This window comes from Balaenoptera physalus (genome assembly GCF_965194825.1).
Source record: "Balaenoptera physalus genome assembly, chromosome: 4".
Taxonomy (NCBI): Eukaryota; Metazoa; Chordata; class Mammalia; order Artiodactyla; family Balaenopteridae; genus Balaenoptera; species Balaenoptera physalus.
Genome location: NC_138891.1, coordinates 111,218,363 through 111,239,242, shown reverse-complemented (window position 1 = coordinate 111,239,242; position 20,880 = coordinate 111,218,363). Strand labels below are relative to the sequence as shown.

At 36.9% G+C, this 20,880-nt stretch overlaps 1 long non-coding RNA gene across 6 annotated transcripts in view; it reads left to right on the top strand.

The window, feature by feature from the left end:
* The window catches only part of LOC309660134, a 242,950-nt gene that overhangs the window by 191,317 nt on the left and 30,753 nt on the right, over window positions 1-20,880 (top strand). Inside the window, exon 6 of one of the 6 annotated variants that reach the window (XR_014263182.1) lies at window positions 14,433-14,590. The exons of the other annotated variants lie outside the window; for them this stretch is intronic. This is a non-coding gene — a long non-coding RNA (uncharacterized lncRNA). The remainder of the gene's footprint in view (window positions 1-14,432; window positions 14,591-20,880) is intronic. 6 annotated transcript variants of the gene reach the window in all.

The following is a 20,880-nucleotide window of genomic DNA, read 5'->3' as shown; positions in this document are numbered from 1 at the left end:
GTGTTTTCCACCTTTTCCAGTTGTAACTCCTTCCCATTTGTAACTGTATGTGCTCTGTTAGAAATCAAATAGTTGTTAAAGTGAAGATTACCAAATTCTAGTAACAGATATTCTGATTCTGTAACATGGGTTACATTTATTTTCATCTTTAAAGTTTATATTATTTCTTTTAATGTTGAGTCATTTTAATATGTAATGTCCTGGAGGTATCTAGGTCAGTCAGAAAATCAACTAGGCAGTTGTATATATAATTCTGGATGGAGGTAAAATCTGGCATTTATAAGCATAAAGTTGTTCATTACATTAAAGCCTTAGAAATGGATTAGATTGCCCAGAGGTAGTGGTGGTTGTTATTATTATTATTATTATTATTATTATTATTATTATTATTATTTTAAAAGTATAGCAATAAAAGAAAACGGCTCACAGTTGAGCTATGACACACTTCAAATTTTAACATCCATGCAGAAGAATCTATGCTGGCAAACAGTGCTGTGGAGGAGCAGCCACAGGGAGAAGAAATAAAAGGAGAAGACCCTGATGTCAGGAACCCGAAATGAGAGTATCCTCAGAAATAAACACGAGTCACACCTCCTTCTCCTCCACCCATGCCCACCACAGTCCCCAGGCAGGCAGTGGCATCCCAGCCCCTCAACCTCAAGGCCCAACCTGTGCTCAGGGTAGACCATGGATCATTGGGCCCCCCAACTGTGCAAGCCTGGGCTCCCTAAGTCTTTGGTTTCTTCCTGCATACCAGGAGCCCCTGGCACTTCACACGTGTGCTCCAAGGGTCCAAATCATGGTGGCCAACCCCATGACCCACATTTAAAATAAGCATCTTCTAGGACAGAGGTTGGCCCTTTCTGTAAAGGGCCAGATAGTAAATATTTTAGGCTTTTTGTGTTAGAAGGTCTGTACTGTAATTCGTCAACTCTGCAGAAGCAGCTATAGCCAACATGTAAAACGTGCATGGCGGTGTGCCAATAAAACTTTTTTTTTTAACAAAAATAATTGGCAGAGTGAATTTGGCCCATGGGCACTAGTTTTCCCACCCTCTCTATCAAGATTCTTTTAAAATGGCCTTAGAAGACATTTTGAGGACATATACATTTATATACAATATTTTAGCTTAATGCAACTCACAATAGTTTTAAAAAATTCAGGGCAGGGGGATGTAAAATGTGTCTTCCCTCCTTTAACAGGGAGAGTTTTATATCAGGAACTGGAAAACTTAATTGCATGTGTAATAATGTAATTAAGGGGTGTAGTATACTAACTGTCAGCACTGAGCTATTACCACTATAGCCTGCTGTTTTGATGAAATATCAATGGTGGAGTATTGCATGATGAAATGTCTCTGGCAATGTTGATGACAAAATGTCAACGGTAAGATGCTGCATGGAGGAATATTCCTACAATGAAATGTTGCATAACAAGATGTCCTTACAGTGGAATGGTCAACAAAATGTCACCATGACAAAGGAATACACACATATACATAAGCACACACACACAGAAATGACATGGCAACTTGGCTGCCTAATTACTTTCTATCTAATTTAAGTTGATAGAAAGACTTTTTACTTTTTAAATCAGAGAGTGCTAGCACATTTAAATGCCAAAAAGATTTTTTCCCTTTTTTTCTGGGACACTGCAGTGGCCCCTTTCATCTCTGTGCTTCTCACTGCAGAATGTTGCCAAGCAGGTGATCCTGGCATCTCTGAGTCAAGAGAGCTAGTTCAATCACCTGCTTTGCGTTCCCCACCTCTCCTACCTCCTTCCCAGTTGGAACAGTGAGTTTTCTGTGAAAGCTTCTGCAAATGATGACAAGAAGGAGAGTTCTCAGAGAAAGCAACTGAGCTTTAATGCGAGTAAAACTGTTCCAAATGTAAAACGCATTTGAAAATCTAAATGTGTGCCCCCCGAAACCACATCAATAGAACCTTTAATGATCTTCAGAACCAGCCTTTTCTCTTCCAGTCAGTGGGAAGATTGTTTCAAATCTGTTTGTGCCTGAAGCACTTTTGATTGTGACAGTCTTCTCATTCATGGGCTAAACATGGCGTCCCGCTGGAAGTGCCATCCAGGTTCACAGCAATACAGTATGATATGAAAGCATAAACAGAAGTCGGAACTGCATTTCTCCTCTGAGATAACAAGTGCAACTAGATTTTCAGATCACCTATTATGCCATAAAAAATAAAAAAGAAAGGAAAATAAGACCTACTTTATGTCTGCTCCCTGGTTCATGGGAATGAAACTTACCAGGTCAATATGGAGCCCTTTAAATGACTTCTATAGACCTTATCTTGAGCCTTGCTTTTGGCCAATTGTTAAAATTTTTCATACGATAAAAGCAGAGATATTAACATCAATATGAACTTCTTTCTGCTTTCTGTGGGTTGGTTAATCAAAATTGATTAAATAATGAATTTTTCACACCCTGCCTTAGTTTTTCCCTTTTGCTTTGAATCCCTGACTGAAAATAAAGGCTCAGCCATATCTAATGTTTGGGCTTCCCAACATACAGATTAAGACTTAAGATTCATGTAACCCTGTTTCTCACAGTAATGAGCTGACTGGATAAAATAACACTGGTTTTCTGTATAGATATATATACTCCACCCTCATTATAGAACTATTTCAAAAGCCAAGGATATTGAAAGTTATAACAGTAATGTCAGCCCTCATGATTAAATCATGAGGCACATGAGTTTTTCGTTTAAATTTTATGTTCTCATGATCTCAATATTTTTCATGCAAATCCTGTTATTTCTGCATCCTTTCACACTCCAGCTTAAATTGCTTGTCAATCGCCGTGCTCTTCTTGAGTGCAGCACTTCTGAGCTTCTCCAGTATGATTTTATACATCTATTTATATCTACTTCTTTAGTATATTTTCCCTTAAAGAAGACATTGGTACAGCATTCCAAATCACATTTAATGAAGTCTTTTGAATTGGGAGCAGTGACTTTGGAGGCCAAAGGAGATGAGGCAAGAGGATTGGTTTGGCTAAGGGCTGGGGGTGAGGAGGAACTATAGGTTAATAAAGGAAGAAGCCCTTTTATATTTTAACATTTATAACATTTTTTAACATTATAACTAGAGTGCTTACACTAGGGATTGATTAGAGCAAAGGCAAAACTGCAGCCTAAGAGAGAAACACCATTAATTGGAAGATCATTACAAAGTTAGGTAACAAAAAAGGGCATTTGGAAAAGCCCTCATAAAATAACCCTTGAAATCTCAAATCTTTCAAGGCATCCCAATTTTTCAGAACCTATAAGCCTGCCTTCAAATTAAAATTTTTTGCCAAATGTTTTCTTTTCTTTTTAGTGAGTACTATTTCCGATTTCCATAATATATCCTGGTATCATCATGCACTTTGACCTTAGAAATCTAAGGAACAAATATGCTTCTGTCAGGTCAGTGCTCTTTTTCTTTCCGAATTTACAAGACTTGCACTATAGATATCTACAATTGCACAGACAAGTTTTAATCCCCTGTTACCAACCCCCCTAGTGCTCCATCTTATTTTTTCATACAGGTGAACATATTGCCATGTACCTTGTAAAATCAGCTAATGTGCTTGCACAGAGCTGGAATGTCACTGGTATAACAAGACATGCAGTAATGTGTGCTCATGTAGTTGAGGACACTTCTAATTGATTATACATTTATTTGCCACACCACTATTCTCCTTGGAATATTACTTAAGAAAAAAACATTTGAATAATCTCATACTGTTTTAGGGATTCCTGATGTTTGCTAATGAATACACTGCAAAGCTTTATATTGCAAATGTGTTCTCAAATGTGTAACCTACTCACTGCTTTTTCCATGCATTTTTATATTCCAGAGGATGCTCTAGTGACAGAACATTTTCAATCATTACTTCTCTTTGGTGGAATCAATTACCTCCTGATAGATTCCCTTTCCAAGTTTAAAATTGCATTTAAAAACTCATCTCTTTTCTGAATTCTAATTGAATGTACTTTGAACTCTAGATTCTTTTAGTGAATATTTGTTTATAAATCTTTCTATGATTTAAAGGGCTTATTAATACACTTATAAGTTGAGTGTAATAATCAACATATAATATGTAATTCCTTTGAGAATTTAGGTTTATTAAACAAAGATTTTATTTATTCTCAAGGGAAAGACCAAAAACATAATACTGACAAAGTAAAAACTGAAAAGTAATGATATATTTTAAACATACTTTGTTCTGTCTACATGATTTGTTTAAAGTGATATTTGAGGACATTGAAAATAGATTTGCCTTTAATTGTCTCCCTCTTACACACAGAATCATATATAGTGGCTCATTTATATTCCTTATATTACAAAGCAGCCCATCAACTTTTCAGCAGTTATTATTTTGCAAACATACTAATCTGCAATATAACCAAGAAGTGAGAAAGTAAGTAAAACATACCTTTAAATAAATATACTACTATGTGCAAACCTTTTATTGACAACTGTTGCGTACAAAGCATTTTATTTATTTGTGTTATGATATTTGTTTTTTATAATAACCCAATGAGATGGGAATTTTTAAGCCTGGTTTTCAGTTGAGGAATATAGGAGTGGAGCTAAAATTACCTGTTGGAATTTACACAATTAATTAGCAACAGAGTTGGGATCTGAACCTAGGTATAGCTCACTCCAAAGCTATTCGCACTCTTTTTAATATGGCACCCTATCTCTCAAGGTAGATGGTAAATCATCCTTGATTGAAAATGTGTTCAATTTTACCTATAGAAGAAATTTTTAGGGCTTCACTTAAAGCCACATTTTTAATTTAAAAACAAATCTAACTGCTCGCTTAACTTTTGTTTTTTCGTCTCTAATATGATATGCTGAATAGAAAGTGGATAGAGAGAAGACATTAATAAAAAGTACAGATCTGGCAACCTCTCTTAAGATCACATGGAAGACACACAGTGACATGAAATGGAAATAATGCAAATATTTATTTCCAACCTCAGCACTCTGGAGGATTTAGCACTATTCCAATAGTGGCAAAATCCAACTGCAGAAGTCAAACTGTAGAAATTCTATCCTAGCTCCTTCTGACTTGAGGTGAGTGCAAGACTGATCTTTTAAGTCAATGTCACAAAATTTCAGCCCTTGGTCTTTTTTTAGAATTTGGCTGGCTGGTGTCTTTAAAAATCTGAATTTGAATGCCTTCAAATTTCCAAATGTTTGCATTAATCATAGGCCTTATCACAAACTATCATCTTACCCCAAACCTACTAGAATCACTTACATCAACTTTTTGGCCACGAAGATATTTGAGTTTGCAACTCTTATCCTGATGTGTCATGTAAACATAAGCTCCTTTTCCTACCTACTCTAATTCTACCCATGGTTCTTTTTTTTTTTTTTTTAAATTTATTTTTGGCTGCGTTGAGTCTTCGTTGCTGCACGCGGGCTTTCTCTAGTTGTGGTGAGCGGGGGCTGCTCTTCGCTGCGGTGTGCGGGCTTCTCATTGCAGTGGCTTCTCTTGTTGCAGAGCACGGGCTCTAGGTGTGTGGGCTTCAGTAGTTGTGGCAAACGGGCTCAGTAGTTGTGGCTTGCAGGCTGTAGAACACAGGATCAGTAGTTGTGGTACATGGGCTTAGTTGCTCCACGACATGTGGGATCTTCCCGGACCAGGGCTCGAACCCGTGTCCCCTGCCTTGGCAGGCAGATTCTTAACCACTGTGCCACCAGGGAAGCCCTACCCATTGTTCTTCTGAAATACCCAACAGGGTTGGGATTAGATTGAGATGATTTTACCTTGGGCACAAAGTTTTAGGTGGTACCAAAACACTCAGTCATCAAGATAGAGTTTTAATAAAATATTTTTTTAAAAATCAAAAATAATCCAAAAAAATTATGATAAACAAAATAGAGGCATTACCTGGTCCTTACTCTGGTATCCAAACTGCCCTCTAGAGACTATTATATTTTTATACTAATAGCTTAAAATCCAAGGCCCTCATTCTTACTTGGTTAGTCTCTGCTTCTTCTGCCTCATCTCCTAGTCTGAAAAAAAGCAGAGTAGCAACCAATCCTGACTAGAAGAGAACTCAAACAGCAAACCCATGTGGCTCTCTACAGAACAGGAGCCTACATTCAGTAAGCCTTGAAGAAATTTTCTGCATAGTTGATAATTTTAAAACAACAATAGCTAACAATTATTGAGCATTTCTGTGGAGGCCCTGTGCTAGGCACTTTATTTGAATTATTTTTACTAATCCCTGACAACTATTGTATGTGATAGAGTTGCTGTTATAACCAATTTACATATGAGTCTAAGTCATTTGCCAAATTAATACATGGTAGAGGAAGGACTTAAAGCAAGACATCAGAATCACATAATACGCATTTTTAAGGAGATAACTAGAACTGACCCTGGGTCATAGATAGAAGGCTAAATGATTTTATCTTAAAAAGCAGGGAGGTGTTATACTAAGAGAGCTTGTTATTTAAAACTGGTAGTTATCATGGGATAATACTGGGAGATTTTTAGCAGATTTTTTTTCTTTCTTACATCATCATTATCATCATCACCATCACCATCATCATTATTGTAATACGTGCATTGCAACTCTTCACTGGAACAAGGATAGTCATTGTCTAAGGCAGGGGTCCCCAACCCCCAGGCCTGTTAAGGACTGGGCAGCACAGCAGGAGGTGAGTGGCGGGCAAGTGAGCGTAGCTTCATCTGCTGCTCACCATTGCTCTCCACTGATCACATTAGTGCCTGAACCATCCCCGTGACCCCGCCCCGTCCGTGGAAAAATTGTCTTCCTCAAAAGCGGTTCCTGGTGCCAAAAATGTTGGGGACCGCTGGTCTAAGGGGGAGGACAGATATAGTCTAGGACAGAAAAAGTCATTTTTCTGTTTTAAATTTGAAGACTGATTTTTAAAATACTCCAGCAGAGACTGTGAACTTGAAAGCCACCCCCTCTGCCATTTTTAATTGCTATATTTGATAAAAAGTAAGCACTTTTATTTCTAAAAGCTTGGCTTAAAAAATCAAGAGCCACAGTGTGGAAGACTCAGGTCTGGTTGTAGCATAAATCAGAGCGAGGAGAACTCCAGGATGCTGTGAGAGCTCCCAAGGAGGTTAAAACCCTGACCAGGAGAATTGAGAGGGAAATTTGGAGAAGGTACTATTGCAGTTAGGTGTGCTGAATTTCTGTATGTAAGAAAACAGCAAGCGTTGTGGAGAAACCCCACACTCCAGATGGTGCCTGAGAGGTAAAGTAGCCCTGACTGTGGGCCTGAGAGTAATGTTACATGGCTTGGTATTATACGCCTCAGCAGTGTGCAGGGAAAACAACCGTGACTATTGAAGTGAATGTATTTGGAATGAAAAGGATGCAGAATGAATGCACCTGAAAAGTGAAGGCCATGGCAGGACCTCAGACATCCTCAGTAGATAAATAGGGATAAGGCACATGAAGCAGAGGCCATAGAGGATGGAGAGGACCAGATTTATGGCAGCACTCCTCCATTACTCTGCCCCCTCCACCCCCGATTGTCCTTTGTGCCATGCTGTTATGTCAACCTTCCCTGGAGCCAGAGCCATCCAGGGAGAAGGGAAGGTGAAGAGGGAGGTAGGAAATACTGTATTGACTGCATAGTGGTCTCGAAGAGACTGAAATGGGAAGCAATTTTGTCTGCTCTTGAATTTGCAAGATTGAAATTTCCTTAATCTTCAGAAATGGAGAACAGTGAAATAAGGTTATCACAGAGGAAAAATGGAAAGATATTATTGTATATCGGTGTTGTGATTGTAAATTTATAGCACCTATAGGAAAATAATTTAACAATGTTATGCCAATGTTATGGATAATCTTCAGTTATCTAGAAAATTAACCTGTGCTGAAATGTGCTCTCTCACTATGATAGAAAGTTAGAGCATCATTTTGTGTACAAAACATCAATTAAATTTTGTTACCCGCCCAACAATAGAATCAGAAGTGTAAATTTTAACATTCTAAAGATTTGAATATAATAATCATGTGTATTTTATTACTGCTGTATCTTGAGACTTAACAGGTATCAGATTCTACAAAATCCAATAAAAAAAAAAGTAGGATATTTTTGTGATTAGATATCCACACTGATCTACTGTTTTCTCCAGTATTTTTCAGGTTATCAATTAGGTTTGATGATTTTTTTGCTCATAAATTCAGATTCATTTTCTGTATTAAAAATTCCTGTGGTGCATGTTTAAGGGGTTTGACATATTTCTCATTCTAAAATCATCCCATATTTAAATTGTTAGTAGCACAATGGTAATCAGCAGAGGGAAATGGAGGAATTGGAGTAAAGACAGTGTCTGGTACAAAAAAGTCACTCTTTTTGGTTGTTTTTCCAAACCTAAACACTTATGAATGTTACAACACCAGACTCTGAGCTGCTTTGCTATAAACTTCTTTTAACTACATGCTCAAGGTGAGGAAGCGTTTCATTTGTATAGGAGTATGTGCTTCTGGGATTCATGATATCTACTAGAGAAATAGCAAACTTCCTGATAAATCACAGAAAGAAATGTGAAAATTTTAAGGAGCACAAAACATAGAAATTCAAAGAAAATGCTATGCCTTGGCAAAGAGATTTCAGATGTTAAGACTGAACTTTTGTCTATTGGGATAATTTTTTCTCCAATATGTTGAAGGAAAGTTAAGCCTATAGTGATACGATATGAAAACTACAAATACTAGTAATCAGTAAAAACTTTCTCTTTTCTGAAATCAAGGCAAGCTACTCTGGCAAATTTCCGCTACCTTAAAGTAAAGATCCTCCTAACCCACATACTTCTTTTAATAATTATTTGATAATTTAAAAAGTTAAAGTGTAAAATTTCCTACTTTGAATTAACCAACATATTATTTTGACTCAGAATAATAAAAGAAAAGCATTCCTCCTCTACTATATATTTGGAAACATCACCTGTTATCTGATAGAATAATTATTGTTATTTTGGTTTCTAGATTAAAAGCAAAGGGCAGGTAGAATGCAAGTAGTGATTGCTGGGTAGAAGGCCAGAGGAAATTAGAATTAGAAATGTAAAATGTGTACAAGAGTTTGAGGAAAAACAAAGCCACTCTGTTTGGAGAAGGTTGAAATCTCATTATTTTGCAAGAGGTACATTAACAACTGCAAAAGCTTCAGGAATTCCAGGTAATCAAGAGTCTTATAAGCTCACTGAGCCAGCATGCTTCTTCCCATGAATGCTGCCTCTATAAAGCAGATTTTTCATTTTCACATTAATAGCATGGTTGAGAAGCTCTTGATAGAACAGCTTCTGGGGGAATGGAATTTGTCTGAGGAAGAAATAAGCCTGGAAAAGCCAGAATAGCCATAACTAAAGGCTGAAATTTACTTCCCTACCAGGGCTTCTTTTTTGGGTAGGTTGTGGGGTAGCTGTTTTTGAAATCGTGGTATGTTTGTTCTGACAATTTAGGATTCCTGAAATTATTGGGGATCAGAAAGAAAAGGATCTTTAAAAATCTCTTGTGAGGAGGTTTTATTTCTTTAATTAAGTAAAATGTTTAAAGAGACAGAAAAAAACTTGCCTGCTGTCTCCCAGGATTTCTCTGATCCGTTGTATTCATGATAAATCTCTAGTGCTTTTCCTCTCTGTCTTCCATTACTCTCTTAGTTGCTGACTGTAGCCTGAGGTGAAGTGATTGCTGTTCCCTGTCTCTTCATTTCCATCTCCTAACTGTGCTCCTTGATCACTGCTCTCCTACCTTTGCACATTTTCTCCCTGATGTTCTCGTTTCTTCATAGCACCATTTCAAGTGTAGATTTCCCTGGTGGAGAAATATAGCATGGTCTGAAAACAAAACAGAACAGAATTCTATATTGATGTAGATAGCCCAGACAATGCAGTGAGATTTTTTGAAATGAAAAGCCAGAACCCAAAAAGAAAAGAAAGAGAAAAAACAAGTAAATAGGAAATAAAGCAAAGAAGACCTAACATCAAGGTGCACCTTAATTTTCCTCAGACTTTCAACTCATTACGCCCCGAACAATTTTCTCTGTAAATATGCAAAGGAAGGTTTGTATCTAGAGGAGTGTTTACAGGGCTATGAACAGTTCCCTGGAGCACTGGGAAATATTAAACTTGATCACATTCTTTTCTTACCTCGTTTGATACACTATGTTGAAGTAAGGGCAAAAAGTTACCTCTGGCTTTACAACTCCCGATACTAAAGCCTTAATATATTACATTAAATTTTATAAAATTCATGTAAGTAAAATTAATACCATATATACTGTTTTGTAGTTTTATTATTTTTAAAAATTTAAAGTAATACATACCCAGTTAATAAACAAAAATGGTATTAAAATCATTTCTAACAAAGCAGACTTCTCTGCTTTGCCCTCCCTTATTCTCTGCCTTGCAACTCTTTTTAACCATTTCTTCTGTGTGTCTGTGTTCATATTCTAAACAATATAATAATATTGCTAATTCTTGATTTATGTAGTTTAGGCCTCCTCCATTGACTTCTTAATCATGGCAGATGAGGAGTTAGCTCTCTTCAGGCTTGCTCTCTGTTTCCCCTTTATTCTTCCAATATCAGCATGTCCCAGTTTGAAGTTAAAGTTATATTTAGTTTTTATATTATTCTGAATAGATACTATTCACTGTAGAGCCAAGGAGCATAACTGTTTGCTTTTCTGAATAATTTTTTTTTGAGTCAATAGTTCCCTTATTGTTCTCATTTGTCTAGTTTTCTGTGGACCAGAAAACGTTCTTCTCACAACCTCCAACAGCCTTCAGTACAGTTTCTGCATGATCAAATATATCAGATTATTTTTGCACTACGTTTTGCTTCTTCCAGCAGTTGCCCTCCAGAACAGATTCTTATCTTATTGCTCCAGTGTTGACTCCTAATTTTCTAGGCCTGCTATGCAGCTGTGATCTTGGAAATTCCCTTCACTTGACTCCTGTTGTTGGAGCTCTATTTCTTGATTTCATGTCTTCCTTATCGGTTGCCTTTGCATGTTAAAAAAAAAAAAGACAATTGAATGAGAGTTTTATTTATTTATTTTTGGATGAATTTATTGAAAATGTTGATGATAACATTTTTCTATCATATTGTGCTTTGGAAACAAGAATATCTTAAGGCTCTAGGTACACAGAATAGTAACTGACCCTTGAGTTTCTTCTTATTGTTATTAACCTAGTCAAGTGCCTTCATAAGGTACTTGATAAAATTTCTAAAGAAAGTAATAACCTGGAAATGTAAATATATTAAAATTTTATAATCTTTATATTACTGGGAAATTATATCATTGGGTTTATCTGATATGAGGACTAAAAGCATTAAAGCATTAAATTTTACAAATAAGCTGGAAGATTTTTTTATAAGGTCACTGACATGAAGCTACACATATATGTGTATATATGTGTGTGTGTGCGTATATATACATATATTACTTAAAAGTGGTGGGGAGGGAACTAACATCAATTGAGTATCTGCTATGTTTGCACAAAATTCTTTTACAGACAATATTACTTTTAGTTCTCTGAGGGGCTACATGGTGTACTTGATGAAATATGGACTTTGAAGTTAACAGTCATGGTTTTGAATTCCAGTCATGACATTTATGAACTGTGTGATCTTGACTAAATTACTTAACTTAGACTAAATACCCCCAGTTTCTTTGCTTTTAAAATGAAGTTTACAATATCTACCTCACGAGGGATTGTTCAAGGTATTAAATGAGATAATATGGGTAAGGTGACTAGCACATACTACTACTTCTATTAATACAACTATTATATGACTGCCACGCTCCTACAGTTACTACTATAACAACAACTACTACTACTACTACTATGGCTAATACTACATTTTAAAGGCAAAGAAACTAAGAGCTTAGACAGGTTAGTAAATTTAATCAAGATCACATTCCTGGTAAGTAGAAGAACAGGGATTTGAAATTGGATCTTTCCAACTGACTCTAAAACCTTTCCAATACACCACACACTCTTTATTAAAAGCAAAAAAACCATCACATCATTTTAGACCTTTTGGGCTGCAAAATAATAAACATTTCACTGAACTCTGTAAGGGGTGAGGTGGCTCAGAAGGACGATCTTAACTGTATTTAGAAAGCTAATCCCTGTAAGATTTGGAACAGAGGATAGAAAGTCTCTTGTTGGAATTTTTAACAGAACATTGGTCTCTGGTTTTCTATTGACCAAGTGTAGGACCAATTATCGATCAAAAATGATGACTGATTTTTTTAAATTGTATCTTTGACATTTTGTGTATTATGTTATGAGATGCTAGGTCATGTTTAAATCTTATATTTGAGCAGCCCTCCTTGTGATACCATGTGGGTGGGCGAAGGGGGACACAAGGCCACTTCATTATTGCCAATTGGGAGTACAAGCCTAGGTACTCCTCTGCTGATCATCGGCAGGGGCAGGGGAAGGGGAGTGCCTGCTTACTGCTGAGAGGGGCTAATGACAGGCTTCTTAAGAGACCCATGCTGATCCCTCCAGGGCTGGGAGGGGGAGGGTCTCCTTGTTACTGCATGGACACCGTGGCGTGGTGGGAGAGGCTTGTTACTGCTGGAAAGTGAGAAAAATCCAGGCTTCCCATGAGGCCTCCTCTGATACCACGTTGGTGGGGAGAAGGAGGGATCAGCTCATCACAACTGGTTGGGAGTGAGAGTCCCAGATCCCATGTGGGCTCCCCTGGCACCACAAAGTGAGGAGGTTTTTCATCTCCAGGCCAGCATGTAAGTCCCAGCTCTAACACCACCCTGGCAGGGATGGGCACTTCATTGCCACCAGGTAAGGGTGTAAGTTTAGGCTCACCACTTGGCCTGTGTTGATCAGAGTGGGAATGAGGCCACAGTTTTTTCTTTTCTTTTTTTTTTTCAGTTTTAGTAAGATATTGACAAATAACATTAGGTTTGTTGTGATGATTCTATATATGTATGTATTATGAAATGACTAACATAATAAGGTTAGTTAGCACATCCATCACCTCACATAGCTACCTTTTTTTTTTTTGTATATGTGTGTGGCGAGAATATTTAAGGCTTACCTTTTAGCAAGTTTCAAGTATACAGTACAGTATTGTTAATAATAGTCACAATACTCCATGTTAGATGCCCAGAACTTACTTATAATTGAAAGTTTGTACCCTTGACCAACATCACCCCGTTTCCCCCATCTCCCTGCATTTTTTTCCATGGTGTTTGACTGGAGTGGATCAGTTATTGTTTAAAAGTTTTCCTGCTGTGCTGCCCTTGCCTAGTCCTTTGTCTAGAGAGAGCACGCTTTTGTAGGGACGTTTTTGATCTGCACCTACAGGCATTTCTGGGTTGCTGCTTCTCTAGCATCCAGTATGGGATATACAAGGCCTAAAGAAAACCCAGTGAATTCACTGCCATGTTATTCCTCAGGTCCCAAGATCCCCAGCTGGTCTGCCTCTTTCCTCTCCTTATAGTTTTATGTTTGTTTTATATGAAGTATCCAGAGGTTTAGTATTTCTGAGTAGGAACAATAGACAGAAGTACATCTACCCCATATCAGATGAGATATCTAGAACTGGAAGTCCTGAACTGACTTTCAAGTTCTATGCTTTTCGTTGAATCCAGTAACAAAATTGGGACACTTCACTCAGAGAATTGTATGAAAACATGAACACAGGGTTTGTTCTTAGGTATATACTGTTACTTCTGAACCTCATACAGTACATGTCATTTCTGTGTGATCCTCAGAGTATGCTAAATGAAACGGTCAGGGAGAATGGGAAATGAGATGTTTAGGGGGGTGAGATTATTGAGCTATGATGTGGTCCCTTGAGAGGTGGCATTAACTCAACTGGAGATATGTTAGGAATACAAATATCCATCCTCACCTAAGTAATTAAAGAACTCTGGGGGTGGGACCCAGCAATCTGTTTTTAAACAAGCCCTCAGGTGATTTGGAGGTTAGCTAAAATTTGAAGAACCAGTGAGCTCCGGGAATACCTGAGACATCTGCAGTTATTATGGTCTGCTGGTGGGAGAGTGAGTACTCCAGAGCCCAGACATTCATACACTGTGCTGTACATGGGTGGCCTTGTCCTGGAAACTTCTCCTGCAACCTTTTCTTCCTCATTCTTAATTTTGTGGGTAAACAAGGGAAAAGAAAGTAGGCATACTCAATGTTGAAGTTATAATTTGCCTGTACAGTCTTGGAGTAGATAGACAACCAAATCTTCTACTTATTTCCACATGAGAAATATCAATATAGTCAGAAACTGCCTTACATGTAGCTCTCAGAAAAAGAGGAATGTTAAGGGATCCTTGTGTAAAATATACTTAAAATTCCACTACTGAAATTATTTGAAGAAATTGGCAGCTTCCAAATGAAGAAGCAACACATAAGTCTGCCTTTTCCTTTGTAACAGAGAAGGAATGCATTGAAAACTAATAGACTCTAAGCCTCTGTTTGAAGAAGATCCACGATATGCAAAGAAGCCATAATGAGAGGGGATGCTGATGGGGACTGAAGTGGGAGTGAGCCAAAATAAACTTGGCTGCCCTGTGAGTTTATCTAGGACTTGCGGTAAGTAGGATCAGTGTATTGTAATGCCACGGGTGCCCATCTATAAATGGTTGATTCTGGCTGAGTTGATTATTTTCATCCTGTATTACACAGCACTGGAATTTAGCAATAATCCTGTGACTTTGTAAGCAGAGGAGCATCTAGCTTTTAAGTAAGACTATTTTCTCTGTGTTGAGGCAAAGTACAAACAATACATGGTAAGGGACATTCTCTAACTCAGTAAGCGTTATCTTTATTATTATTATTATTTTTTAAGGATCTCGTAATTCCAGGTTGTCTTTCAACTTTGTAATTCATCATGATCTACCTTAAGGATCCTGTAATATTTAAAATCTCTTGGCCCTCAGGGGCAGATAGAATCACATCTCACTTGCTCCCCTAAAAGGCACCAAATCACATTACACCAAAAGGCTCCTTAGAGTACAGCTCTTTGCCAATTACTTGAATTATTTTCAGCCACTTTGGCACATTTCCCCTCCAGACGAAATGAAAACCTTTTCGTTTGCACCAGTGAAGGATTTCATATTTCTTAGTGCCTCCACATACACAGTATAATGAGAATAAAAGCTTATCTTCCACACAGATCTTTCCTATGGTGCCATAATGCAGGGAAAATAACATCCATTTCTAACACGTGAAGCCCACATATTTTCTAAAGAAGAAGAGAAAGACATTAACATTACGCAAGAAAACTATTTGTTCTTTGCTTTAAATTTCCAAATTTGAACACATCAGAGATTTCAGACTTCAGAACTACACACATCTGTGCTGAGGTGTGGACCCTCTAAGGTGCCTCATTATTGGCACTGAAAGCTGGTTTCATGAAACACCTGTTCTGAGTAAGCAATGTGATCAGAGAGTGTCAGCAGGGCAGACAGATTTTAAATGGAAGATTGTTACTTACCCAAAAGCCATTTGGAAGCTGAAAACCACAATATCAGCAAACCAGCAACAATAACTTAAATATCCCCAAGTACGTTATTAACACTTCAACCCTCTAAAGATTAGATGACTTCTTTTTAAAAGATTTTGTGTCTCAAGAGAACAAATTGTTTCTCCACATTTATCATTTTATAAAAACATTCTTTTGCACTGATAGCCTTACTTATCTTTTGTTATTCCCAGTTGCCCTTTATTTTTCCTTCTGATTTGTGTTATTTCCTTTCCACCAGTGCCTACAGCAGCGTTCACTGAAATCACTACCCATTGCTCAGTATTCTTCCCTGATCTCAATAGCACAGCCTTTAGGATTAAATCCCTTGCCTACAGCATTAAGAACTGAGGAGAAAAAATCGCTACTCATTGCTTTGCTTGCAGTTCTCATTTGGACTAGTGCTTGCAGAAATCGAACTGAACTTTCTTCACTGTTACTGCATCTGTAAGGTAATTGCCTAAACTTGTTGAGCCAATCGGAATTGCTGTTCTTGAGTTTTGCAAACGTGAAGAATCTGATGAAGCAATTTGTAAGCTATATGTGGTACATCCCTCTTTCCCCACTCAAAGTCATATTGCTCTCTATAGGATTTTGTATGACCCTTCTGAAACATTACACTCCAGAATTCTATTTAAAAGCTCCAAACATTAGTGTTTAAAAAAAATCATTCTTATTTATGGGCTCATTTTCATTGCACAGTTTTTATATTAAATGAAAGGCACTTGAAACTCTTTAGCACTTTCTCTAGTGTTTTGGGTAACTCAAAGAAATAGCTTTAATAAGAGAGAGAACACACACAAAAATATAGTCCTGTAAAATAAAAGGAGGAATAATATATCACATGCTTGTGGCACCATTTTGTCCGCTACAAAATTTGTGTTCAATGTAGAGATATTTCAAAATGCCTCAGTACTAGTGCTTCCTGAGTTGGGAAAATGGAATGTATATATTACATATATATGTATATAAAATCTCTTTAGTTATCTCTCTCTCTCATTTCTAAATATATATATAGAGAGAGAGAAAGAGAGAGAGAGAATGAGAGAGAGATAAAGTGATAGTTTCATATTTTTAGAAAAAACTCAGGGAACTTAAGAGTTCTATCTATTCTCTAGCTTAGAGGCAGAGTGAATAAACAAGTTATGTATTTCCTGAACTATATTCCTATCCCTACTAGTAAAATTTAAAGTACTTCCCTTCATAAGGGAAAGTATTGCTTCTGACCCAATTGAATCCTCACTGAATGCCTAACTAGCTAAATTATCCTCTTCAGCTTGATGTCATGCAGGTCATTGTCTCTTCAAAGGGAGAATTACTGAAAGCTAGTACAATTTTTTTAAATTTTAGAACATTTTTCTCTCTTGTAGACTAGTCATTGGAAAGATAATCATTTAAAGTAACCATATTTCTGTAGATCTTATTATGCATACTTACCCTAAATTCTTTTTCTTAGAAAGCCATGTTATTCACAAAGCTTAGTTTAATATACTGACTTGGCTGAGAGAAGCACTGTAGTGAGTGAGACTCAGGGTAAAGGTTTAAGAAATTTCAGTTAACTTAAGACAGTGCAAGTGATTACATTTGCAAGCAGTACAGTTGAAACTTGAGCGTTCACAAGAATCAAAGTGGGGTGGAGGATGTAGAGGTTATTGCAGTGCTATCATGCTCTCCACAGGAAGCAGCTGAACCGTTTCAGTGCAATATGGCAATTATAATAATTAATAAAAATCATAAATGGTTATGGAATACTGTACTTATGTGAATATGCTACATAATAATGACTAATAGAACAATATTCCTGAGCCATCTGAAGGGAGTCAAAATTGGGATTTCTACAGGAGCTATGCACTTGCAGGAGGATATAAAGGTTATATGAAAATTGGGGGAAGATAACAATGGAAGTTGATTAACTTAGATTAATCATTATGATCATTCATACTTACTTTGGATATGGCATTTTTCTGGGTGCTAAGAGGATTGACACAACACCAGGATTATATAATATAGCCTTTATTTTCAGTAAAGTTGTTATGCAATGAATATCAAACAATAATAAAGTTGTATTCCATTTATCAACCATTTATTGATGAAAAACCAAATGTGTATGTGTACAGATGTTAAATGTAGTTAATGAAGATACTTAGATGCACATAAGAAGACATGCTGATATAGCAGGTACCATTAGGATATGAAACTGAGGTTAAAAAGTCAGTTGAAGTTTTCCAGTAAGAGATAAAAATTATTTCCAAATATGATAGACAGGACAGGGGCTACTTTGAAAATATGGAACATTTTGAGAAAAATCTTAAAATACTCAACAGAGAAAATTAGATGAGAAACTCATATAAGAACTGAGTTGTTTTATGGAGGGTAGAAAAATCTGATAGAAGATTTGAAAATCCAGCCAGGAATTCTGATGTCAAAATTCAAAAAACTGAAATCTTTTCAGAGATTTGAGGAAAAGGTATGCAAGCATGCTTACAGAGGATAAAGCTGCCCATCAGAATGCCCTGAATATAAGTGCACAAAATAGAAAAGTAATTAAGAGTTTAAAAAAAGTGATGTAGATTTCTTGTACAAATTCACATCATCTATAATTGGAAGATTCTCAGTCCTGGATAACTAAAGAGATTTTAACACTAATTAGATTGTTTTAGTGACAAGATCTTATTTTTTTCACGTAAACATACTTTTTCATCCATTAACTACAAAAATATTTTCCTTTCACTTTATCACAGTAGCTCCTTTTGATTATGCTCAGACCTCAGTGCACCACCTACACCTACCCAGCTAATCTGAGTAATTAAAGAAAAATGATGCATGATGCATTTACAGTTAAGTGAAATGAATATAAATCTCACACAACAGCTGGATTCCTATACTTGGCAACATGGCACAGTTTGAGAAAAGCAATCATCTTCCTTTCCTGTTGGCAAAACACTTCACTGGTCTCTCCAATTTGAGTCCTCTTCAGGATTTAGTGTCTGCTCACTTTGTAATGTACAGAACGCTACTTCCAGATGGACAGCCTTGTCATATGCTATTTTTATGCTGCACTTTAGAATTTTAAAGTGAGAGCAGTTATTCACCAAACATGAAATGTATCACTTATTGTATACATTCGAGGAGTTTTTCAAATCAGCATGCTCAACCAGCTGCTGATGAGCTTAATACACTCAGATGAATGAAAGCATGTGTAAGTCAGTCAGCACGCATTTAAAAGTTCTTATCTTGTGTGTCACTGATAGGGATTGAGGACAACTCATAAGAAAAGAAGGCAAGATTCCTGTCCTTGAGGGGTTTCTAATCTTGCATGGAGAATAAAACCAAATATATACACTTGACAAGAATCTGAAGGCAGAAAGCATCTGGGCAAATGTAATATGCATATCTAGGTGCAGAAGAAACAGAGAGAGGGACCGACAGAAAGTTATCAAAATTGGACTGCCATATAGCAGAAGGTCTTTATAAGCAGAAGAGTTTTAACTGAGTCTTGAAGGAGAGTGTAGAGCTAAATTTCAATAGGAACACCTTTATTTGTAGTATGAAAAGAGGTTAACAGAAAAAATGCAAATACTATTTAGATCAGCTACATAATTGATTTGGTTGGAGTGTAAAATGATATATAAAGAACTGAGGTATGACATTAGAGAAATGGATCAAGGATTAGATGTTTGGATCTGGTATAGAAAGACAGTAGGGAGGTACTGGAGATGATAGAAGGCATGAAAATGGCATTTAAAGAAGACTAGTTTGGTAAGTATTTATAGAAATATGGTCAGGGATACCAAATGATCAGCTGAGTAATTCAAGCATTAAAGGGATAAGAGCCTGGTCTACAGAAATGGGTAGGAAGTGGTAATTTCTCCATCAAATCTTAATGGTCTGTATAATTTTTTTTGATGAGTTCAGTATTTCAGTGGCTTGTCAGGGCAGTGTCTTATGAAGTCAAGTCAATAAGAGATATTGCTACCTCTTTAAGCAGGTCTATGTTCTCCATAGTGGTTGTATCAATTTACATTCCCACCAGCAGTGCAAGAGAGTTCCCTTTTCTCCACACCTTCTCCAGCATTTATTGTTTGTAGATATTTTTGATGATGGCCATTCTGACCAGTGTGAAGTGATACCTCACTGTAGTTTTGATTTGAATCTCTCTAATAATTAGTGATGTTGAGCATCTTTTCATGTGCCTCTTGGCCATCTGTATGTCTTCTTTGGAGAAATGTCTATTTAGGACTTCCTCCCGTTTTTTGATTGAGTTGTTTGTTTTTTTGATACTGAGCTGCATGAGCTGTTTGTATATTTTGGAGATTAATCCTATGTCAGTTGCTTCTGTGCGTTGCTGCCTTGCCCTCTGTCTCTAAAACCTTCCTTTCTCTTCTGCATTTCTACCTATTTCCCAGCATGGTATTGCTGTAATCAACTTATTCTCTGAACCAAAGATAAGAAAGTAATTGCTACTAATTTTGACAGTACTTGTGTAGACAATGAAATAGGATATTTGAAATCAGGATTGCTTTGGAAAATACAGGCTATATGATATATCATTCTTGATGCTTTTGGTTGCAAGCAACATAGGACACTATGCAAAATTGCCTAAGCAATAAGAGGATTTATTATACCAGGTAAGAAATCTCAAGGCATAATTTTAGGTTTGATCAACTCAGAGGGTTAATGTATACTCAATGCCTTAGGTTTGTACCAACTTTCCTTCTGTGTCCTGTCATCCTCAGTGTCTTGACTCTTGTTCTCAGCCTACTTCCCTCATTAATATAAGTTTGCTGCAGCAACCCTGTATTAGTTCTCCAGAGCTGCTATAACAAAGCATCACAGACTGTGTGGCTTAAACAACAGAAATTTATTGTCTTACAGTTTTGGAGGCTAGAAGTCTGAAATAAAGGTTTTAGCAAGGTTGATTCCCCCTGAGAGATGTGAGGGAGAATCTGTTCCAGGCTTCTCTTCTAGCTTCTGGTGATTTGCTGGCAATCTTTGGTATCCCTTGGCTTATAGATGCATCACTTCAATCTCTGTCTTCATTGCTGCATGGTATTTTCCCAGTGTCTCTGACTCCACAAGGCCATCTTCTTATAAAGACAACAGTTATATTGGATTAGGGACTCACCCTAGTCCAGGATGACCTTATCTTAACTAATTACATCTGCAATGACCCTATTTCCAAATAAGGTTATATTCTTAGATATGGGAGTTAAGATTTCAAGGTATCTTTTTTTGGGGGGGAACATAATTCAATCCCTAACAAAGCCCTTGAAACATGTCCTCATACAATGTTCAAAGGCTGAAAGAACAAATGCTTCTTTCTTATTTTCTTTTTGAAGAGTCTACTTTTCCATGTGCT